This window comes from Lycium barbarum, chromosome 2, assembly GCF_019175385.1.
Source record: "Lycium barbarum isolate Lr01 chromosome 2, ASM1917538v2, whole genome shotgun sequence".
NCBI lineage: Eukaryota > Viridiplantae > Streptophyta > Magnoliopsida > Solanales > Solanaceae > Lycium > Lycium barbarum.
Window position 1 is genome coordinate 56,935,269 of NC_083338.1, and position 9,377 is coordinate 56,944,645.

A 9,377-nucleotide genomic window follows, 5' to 3' on the forward strand; every position below is an offset into this window, starting at 1 on the left:
GCAGTGAAAGAATGCATTGAGACAGACACGAACCGATAAATGAGAAACCACCTACCTACAGACTCAACATACAGACTCAATCAAACTGAAGGGTGCCAAACGGCGAGCCAAAATCAGAATATCCAGATAGTATGCATAGCACGCGCCTATATCCTAGTTGGGAAGGCACGACAGATTATTACCAGAATGGGATTCTCAGATGTTCAGAGATCATAATGTATAAATTACACAAAATAGCCATAATATACATAAAATAATAGTTCAGAAGTTTTTGGAGAAAATCGGACCAAAACAGATGTATTTTAAAATCGTACCGGAAGTATCGGGCCTTGTGGGCCCACCTCGGACCAACCCGAGGCTACATACGTAAATTATTGATAGTTGACCTTATGAGGTCACCCATACTCAATCGGAAGTGTTCCGACTCCGTTTGGGGAAATTTTGTGCAAAATCTCACTTTAAGGGCAATTTGTAAGAAAATAGGTTCAATTGAATTGAAGGAATTGGAGCGGTTTTCCGTCTCGAATTCCAGGGAACGGAGTCGGACTTAAGGCTCGCGGCCGAGCCTACCACATCCAGAACATGCCTAGGAACGTAGAGAAGTGCTTCACATACCTTGATGGCGCCTTATGCTCGCTTGGCGTCAATCCAAATTTCGTCCAAAATCTGGAAATGGTCAAGTTTACCATTTGGTTAGTTCCATTCTTTCAATACTCTAACTTTACACATAATTGCCTACCGAAATTTTGGCAGCATTTCCTCTGTATATACGACATCCCCGAGACTTAGCTCGGCTCAATTTAGCAACAAAACAACCCAGAGGAGACATCCAAAAAACAACAAACATCAATAAACACTAAATCATACGCTATGGCATTATTAGCCACCTTTCGACACGACGAATCATCTTTCGTTTCAAGCTTACATTTCCAACCAAAACTTATTATTTTCATATCCATTATCCATCAAAATCATTACGACACACATCGGAGGAATCCATAACATGTTCACATAATATTCATAAGATATTCATAAAATTCACAAACATTCAACTTTCCATCAAGTCACCACTTTTCCAATCCCTTCCTAACTTTCAACAACTTAATAACCAATCTTCCATAACAACACAATTAACATGCTAACAAGATTCAATTCACCTTCCAACACCAACACACACCACACGGCCACACCTCAAAATTCTCAACTTTCCTTAATTCATTCAACTTTCATTTCTAATACAATTCCTACCACACTACAACTAGATTTCAACATAGTTTCAAGTCACCATAGACATGCAATATACATATATGTATTTCGGCCACACACCCCAAATTCCAACACACCAAATTTCCATATTTTTCATTCATTCACACATACTACAACATACATACATCATTTTTAACACAACAAAAGCATGAAATCCTTACCTTTCTTCAAGTTCTACACTTGGAAGATGAAATTGTTTTCTTGCCACAATCTTTATATCAACTTGTAGAGAATCTTGTGCTTAGCAATAATCTCTCAAGAGATGAACTTTTTAAACCAAAGGATTGGCTCCAAAAAATTTTCTTTCTTTTCTTTCTTTTTTTTCTCTCCAAACCCGAAATGCTCTATCTTGCTCTCTACTCTTTCTCTTTGATTTTTTTCTTGAATGTTCTTAAGGATATGGATGATATATATTTAGCACATGGAAATTAACTAATTCCATGGGCCTTGGGTTGGTCTTGGCCGAATGGGCCTCTTAAAATTGGGCCTCACTTCACTTATTTTTTTTGAGCCCAAAATGGTTGGTTACATATGGTAATTCATGGAACAAGTTTCCAAAATTCCAATTTTGCCCTTGGCCACCTTTCGTAATTCCACCCCATTGAATTCATAACCTACACATGCATACCAAGTAAGGCCCAATTGTGGCCTTATTCATCACAAGTCAATTTATCTTGAATTTTTTTTAATAAGCGAAAATGTCGGATGTAACAATAAGGTTTCCTTATTCCTATGAATTTCACAATTTATTTTTGAGTCTCGAAGGAGACAAATGAAAAGGGGAAGAAGTTCTCATTTTTGAAAAAGGGGAATAAGTTCCCGGTTTGAACTAAAAGTTGCTTTGAAGGGAGTCTTTTGATGGTTTCCAAAGGTTTTCATGCATTTGCATATTTACATACATGCACGACGTCATTTCATGGGGAAGGGGAAAAGGGATAAGGCGTTATATACGTAAACCACCTGATCAGCTGGTACACGATGATTATGATGCCCGAAGGGGCCATTATGCTATTATGCCCGAAGGGGCTGCGAGCAGGGAGAAGGCATGCATTATATATATATATATATATATATATATATATATATATATATATATATATATAGGCACACACACACTCATGATGCATTAAAATTTCATATGCATGTACATTATTCGCAGTGTTGGTTACAGGTACAGATTGAGTCTATTACTCTTTTATCATTCGAATCGAGATATATTGTTTCAGTTCTGCCTTACATACTCAGTACATTATTCGTACTAACGTTCCTTTGCCGGGGGTGCTGTGTTTCATTCCATACAGGTGCAGACAAATGAGTAGAAGACATTGGCCGTAGGATGTTCCCAGGCTATCAGCTGGATTGGTGAGCTCCATCTCAGTTCGGAGTGTTGCCGAGTCAAAGTACTTATGTTATGGTATCTTGTATATGTTAGAGACTTTGCAGACAGTGTCCTGTAGGTAGTGCGTCGAGATGTCGACAATTGTGTAAAGCCGTCATGTAGGTCGACATGTTCATATGCATTGTTTTAAATATTTTATTGTGACTAAAGGTTTTCTTTGACTTAAAAATAAGGGAGAAGTCCCTGACATGATGAAGGAGTTCTATTAGAAAGTTTTCATGCTTTACTTGTCGAAGGCGTCATTTCATGATTTAAAGGTTCGCAAAGTTGTGACTTATGAATATAATGGTAGTATGACACTCAGCTGAGTAGGATCTTGGGTGTCAGTCGCGGCCCTTCGATTTAGGTCGTGACATTATCTCTTTTGGTATTCTAATACGACATATAATATGATCCCAAATAAAATCGATAACCTTCTTCTCTCTTATTTTTTTGTAAGCTCCTCCTTCAACCTATTTAGAGAATTAATCAGTCAAAACCTAAAGTAATTTTACCTGCCTATCAGCAGTCAGTAATGGTCTGATGATATCCATTCCCCATTTCATAAACGACCATAGAGATACCACTGGGTGAAGGATTTCATCCGCTTGATGCATCATCGGAGGCTGTTGACATTTATCACATTTTAGAACAAATGTCTTAGAGTCTTCTTCGAACTGTGACCTGTAACACCTGACCCTAATCAATTTTCTAACTTATAGTACTGCTCCGAAGAGGTTTCCACAAACTAATTTGTGCACTTCCCTCATCACATAATAAGTTTCTCTGAGTTCTAGGCATCTTTCTAATGGCCCATAAAAGATCTCCTATATAACTGGCCTTTGAGCAAACGATATCGAGCTGCTTTTGTTCGAAGTGCCCGATATTTTTTACCATCATATAGTGACTTGCCTTTTTCTAGGTATTTTATGTATTTGTTCCACCAATCCCAAGTTAAATCTGTGGAATTTACTTTATCGTGGCTAACTTCAAGTGCCGCATTCAACAATCGCACAACTTTCCTAGAATTTATTCCCCCAACATTTATTAAAGAACCCCAATTCGCCAAAGCATCAACTTCTATATTTTCCTCCTGAGATACATAAACCATCGTCCAAGTTTGTACCTTATCAAAGTACCTTTGCATTTGTTCATCTTTTACTTCGAAAATCCCGTTAACTTGGTTGGGAACCAGGAGCGAATCACTAATGATTTTGGATCCCAAACTACTTGCTAACCCTAGACCTGCAATCATCCATAGCCTCGTACTCGACTACATTGTTAGTCAACTGATCAGTTTTAATTGCTGGTCTAATAAGATCTCTGGATGGATTTTTAAGAACAATGCCCAATCTGGACCCTTTCACGTTAGATGCACCATCCATGAATAAGGTCCAGACTCCGGGCATGGCTCTGGAAGCTATTATGAATTCTTTTTTAACTTCAGGTTACATCCCTGGGTTGAAGTATGCCACGGATTCAGCCAATACTTATGATTTAATAGTCGTTCAAGGTTTATATTCTTTATCATGTCCACTAATCTCTGTTTCCCATTTTGCCAACCTCCTAGAAATTAAGTTCAGGTTAATGCTTTATGTTTTTTAGGTAATAAGTTGTTACACACAAATGGGGTGACATTGAAAGTATGGCCTTAATTTTTTAGCACCCGTTATTAATGCATAAAACTAACTTTTCTAAGTGTGGATATATAGTCTCTGCATGTGCCAAAGTTATACTCATATAGTAAATTCAAAATTGGGTACCTTTTCTTCGTGGACTAAGAAAACGCTTACCGCAACTTCAGACACAACCAAGAACAACAAAAATTGTTCATCCGTCTTGGGTTTAGCTAGTAACAGTAGACTCGAAAGGTATTTCTTCAAGTCTCTCACAGCTTGTTGGCATTTTGGTGTCAACTCGAAGTCACTTTTTTTTCAAAATTGAAAAGAATCCATGACTTTTTTTTTATGACAAGGAAATGAAGCAACCGAGTGCTGCTAATCTCCTGGTGAGCCTTTGTATGGCCTTTATGTCCTTTAGGACTTCCGGGATATCTTTTATAGCTTTAATCTTGTCCGCATTAACCTCGATTCCCCAGTTTGATACCAGAAAACCAAGGAACTTACCAGATCCAACTCCAAGGCACACTTTTTTGGGTTCAACTTCATGTTGTACTTTCGAGGTATGACGAAGGTGTCCTGGAAATGCTTCAAATGGTCCTTTGAATCTAGAGAATTGACCAACAAATTGTCAATATATACTTCCATTATTTTTCCTACTTGTTCTTCAAACATGCGATTAACTAATCATTGATAAGTTGCACCAGCGTTTTTTAAACCAAGTGGCACGACATTATAATAATAAGTTCCATATTTGGTTTTAAAAGAAGTTTTATCTTGATCTTCCGGTTTCATTCTAATTTGGTTGTATCCAGAATAATCATCAAGAAAACTTAGCATCACGTGCCCAGCCATAGCATCGATCATTCGATCCATGTGTGGCAAAGGGAATGAGTCCTTTGGACATGCTTTATTCAAGTCCTTAAAATCTATACACATCCTTATCTTATTTCCTTTTTCAGTACTAATGCTATATTTGCTAACCATTCAGGGTATTCAACTTCCCCAATGGAGCCTATATTTAGTAATTTAGTTACGTCTTCTTACACAAACCTGTTTTTATGCTCAGTAATTGGCCTCATTTTTTTGGTTCACGGGTGTAAATCTCAGATCTAAACTCAACTTATAAGTCGTAATCTCTGGTGGAGTATCGATCATATCTAGGTGGGACCATGAAAAGCAATCAACATTAGCCATAAGAACTTCAATTAGTCTAAGTCTGAGCTCCGGAGACAATCCGGTGCCCAGGTATACCTTCCTTTCCGGCCACTTAGCGAATAAAACCACATGTTCAAGTTCCTCTATGGTGGACTTATTGGCGTCTGAGACTTCTGGCACCACAAATGTCCTAGGAACTCGAGGTGAACCTGATTCCTCTTTTATCTCTTCTTCCAAGTGTTCCTTCTACAAATCTAATTGCTAAATAGGATCCGGTGTTTCCACTTGGCCTCGTTCTGACTCCTTTAGTTGATATTTTGTCACGACCCAGCCCCGTGGGCCGCGACTGGCACCCTACCTGGGTACCCAGACCGAATCGCACATTCATTATCAAATCCAAACTTATTTCAGAATTTTACGAAATCATATCAAACATAATTTATATCAAAATATGTCTTAAGCGGTCACACCAAATTAAAATGCCATATCAAATACAAACTGAGTGGCGGAATAGACATCGCCGGCCAAAAGTGCAAACATAAGCATAAGGGCCATTTGGGGCCATCATAACAAACAGACCGCTTTAAGACCAGAAAACGAAATCAAACCAACATATATCGGACACTCACCCCACATATATGACTACAGGCCTCTACGAAATTCAAAACAAAGACATATGGCGAGACAAGGCTCCGCCGTACCAAAATAGTCAAATATACCGAATATATACAAAGCAAAAGGAGTCTGTACCAAAAGTGGACTCCGGATCAAAGAGGAGTACTCCGGAATAGCAAAGAGTGAAACCTACTGTGGAGGATCACCGATATCTGCACCTGCGGGCATAAAACGCAGCCCCCGAAGAAAGGGGGTCAGTACGAAATATGTACTGAGTATGCAAAGCACGGAGTACAGAAATATGGATCAAAACCGAAAGCAAACCAGATACAAAATGAAGTACAAATCGGTATGTCAAAATCCGTATCGAAATCATATACGTATACATAATGCAAACGAAATCATGCAAACGCTTAGGAACGTGGTCGCCACTCCGACGCTGGCGCCACACACAGCATAACACCAGAAGGTTTCAAATCTCCGTACATCCCCGAACACAAACATAATCAGAGGTGAGCGTATCGCATCACGAGCCATATCACAGCATAACTCCAAACGGAACCCGGCCCTATGGCGAAGCCTCGGGAACCGTAACACAGCATACGGCCGAATTATCATAAGGCGCACGAATCAAAACCGGCCCGGGAACCGGTGAACGAAGTCATAATAAGGCACGAGCGGAGTCGTGAGCAAACAAATGCAAATCATACTTCAAAATAGACTTTCAAAACAGAGTAATCCCATAAGTCATTTCATAATACAAAGTAATCGAATACTTAGTCGATACAAGGTTTCATTTCACAAAACGTTTTCAAAATAGTACGTATAGCTCAAAACGTAACTTAGCGTATCGTAATATTCAAAACACATCCCGTAGGAGGAAGTTCCAAAATCGAAGGTATCATTTCAAACTTTATTCTAAAGGACAGCCCAATAAGACAAATAGGGCGTCTCGGGGTTAGCGGGCCCACCTCGAGTCGAATTGAGGTGGCGAACATATTTTACGAACATTTATAGGCCAAAGGGTCATACATAATCATTTCTAAGTTACCCGACCACATTTCGATAGGTTTCGGACGAGTGGTGGCATTCTAGCCAAAATAGAGCCCTTAGGCTTCAATTGAATTGAATGAATAGTAACTTTTCTGTGGATCGGGTTTCGAGGAGCAGAAATGCTCCGGAAGTTCCCATATTCGCCTATCACACTAAGATATGCCAAACGAAGAAGTGGGAAGCTTTACATACCTTACGGACGTCTTACGCTCTCCCAAAAGTCCAGTCCCGTTTCGTCTGAAATCTGCAAATGGTCAAAGTTACCAATTGAGATTCTTAGGCTTAAAAATGCCTTTAACTTCATTTTTGTCTACCGAAATTTCGGCAGCATTTCCCCTATAAATCTAACATCCCCGAGACTTAGCTCGGCTCAAAATACATCAATACAACAGCCCACACATCATCAAACAACACAAATCATAATCAAATCACTCTAGCTTCAAAGTTCTACTTTAGTACACAAGTTGGCAACTTTTCATTCAAACTTCCAAGGCTCCAAATCTATATCCACATCATTATATTTATTTACTCATTCAAGATTGTTCAATCACATCCCAAATACATTCCAAACCATATACGAAAGTTCCCGAAATTCATTATTTTCCATATTCCATTCAAAACACCAAAAGTCACGACGAACATTCTAACTTGCGTCGTTTCATTCCGAATTCATTAACATCAACCATAAATCACATTTAAAGTCTTTAGCACCCTAGATATACAATGATATACACAATTATACCAAAGGTATACAATTTCCGATAACGTTCCGAAATCATTTTCCAACGCCAATCCAATTCATCAATCAATCATTTACGACACAAAGGTCACAACGACACATTATACAAACTAAACAAGATCAATTCACATCACTTTCTTCTTCCTAGGGCTCACGGCCAACATGCAATATACACACACACTCACGGCTTTCTATATACATCAAGGTTACGGGATTCTCGTCTATTCTCAATCCTTAGCACATTCATCTCAATTCTATAACATTAGAGGGGCAAAATTCTTACCTTTTCTTGAATTTCCGACTTGTCGCAAACGAGGCTCTTGTGCCAAACTAATTATACCTCGTTGAAGAGGGTCTTGAGCACTTCACAACTATGTAGAAACTAATATTTTTGGATCAACAACAAAGCTTGGAAATTTTTCTTTCTCTTTTCCTTTAGCTTCGGCCGAACCCCCTTTTTTGTGGTGTTCTTGAATTTTTTGCTTTGTTTCTTGATAATTACTAAGTGTAGATGATATATATCCATTTTAAGAGTCATGTGCATAGCACATGACATTAAAAGGATGGGCTTGGGCCATGGCTAAGGCCGGCCACCCTCACAAATTTTTGGGCCTCAATTGTATTGTATTTTTCTTGGCCCAATTCATGAAAAGTCCCGTTTTGTAATTCCCGAAACTAATTTCCGAAATTCCAAATCTTCCCTCGGCCTTCCCCGGTGTCCTAACATTAATGATTCCATAACCAATATAGTCATACTTACTAAAATCAAAATATTTCCTTATAACACACAAATCGTAATTATTTCTCGATTTCCCGTTATACGAAAACACGGGACATAACATTCTCCCCCCCTTTAGAACATTCGTCCTCGAATGTTGAATCGACCTTATGGGGCGTCATACTGCGCCGGGAGGGCTCTCTTTATAGTTGTCCTTTATTGATTTTCCGACACGGCTCCTTTACTAACTTTAGGGGGGGGGGGGTAATTGTTTTCACATCACTGATTCAAATGCCTTCATAATACATTTTCTCATATCCCACGTAATCACCGAACCGTACGCTATATTCTTGTAACGGACGAACGCTTTCCAGACATCATAGTCAATATCATTTTTTTTTGTTACACTTCAGAGTTCCTTACCACATCGTCGTAATCTCACTTTACTTCATACCAGACACTTCATGCCCAACAAATTCAGAACTAGAGCCAGACGCGTATAAGCATATCGGACGGATTCATAGTCAGCATCAGAGGTATGGAAGTATATCAGACAAGTCTGAGATCGAAGTCAGACGTACAAAGGTGTATCAGACGGATTCGTAATCAGAATCAAACGCACGGAGACATATCAGACAGATTCATAGTCGGGGTCAGACGTACGGAATCATATCGGACAGAATCGAAATCAAAATCAAATGTACAGAATTGTATCATACAGAGTCGTGATCAGACAGACCGAAATGTATCAAACATACGCGTGATCAAAATCAAACGCACAGAAACATATCAGACGGATTTATATCCAGGGTCAGACATACAGAGGTGTGC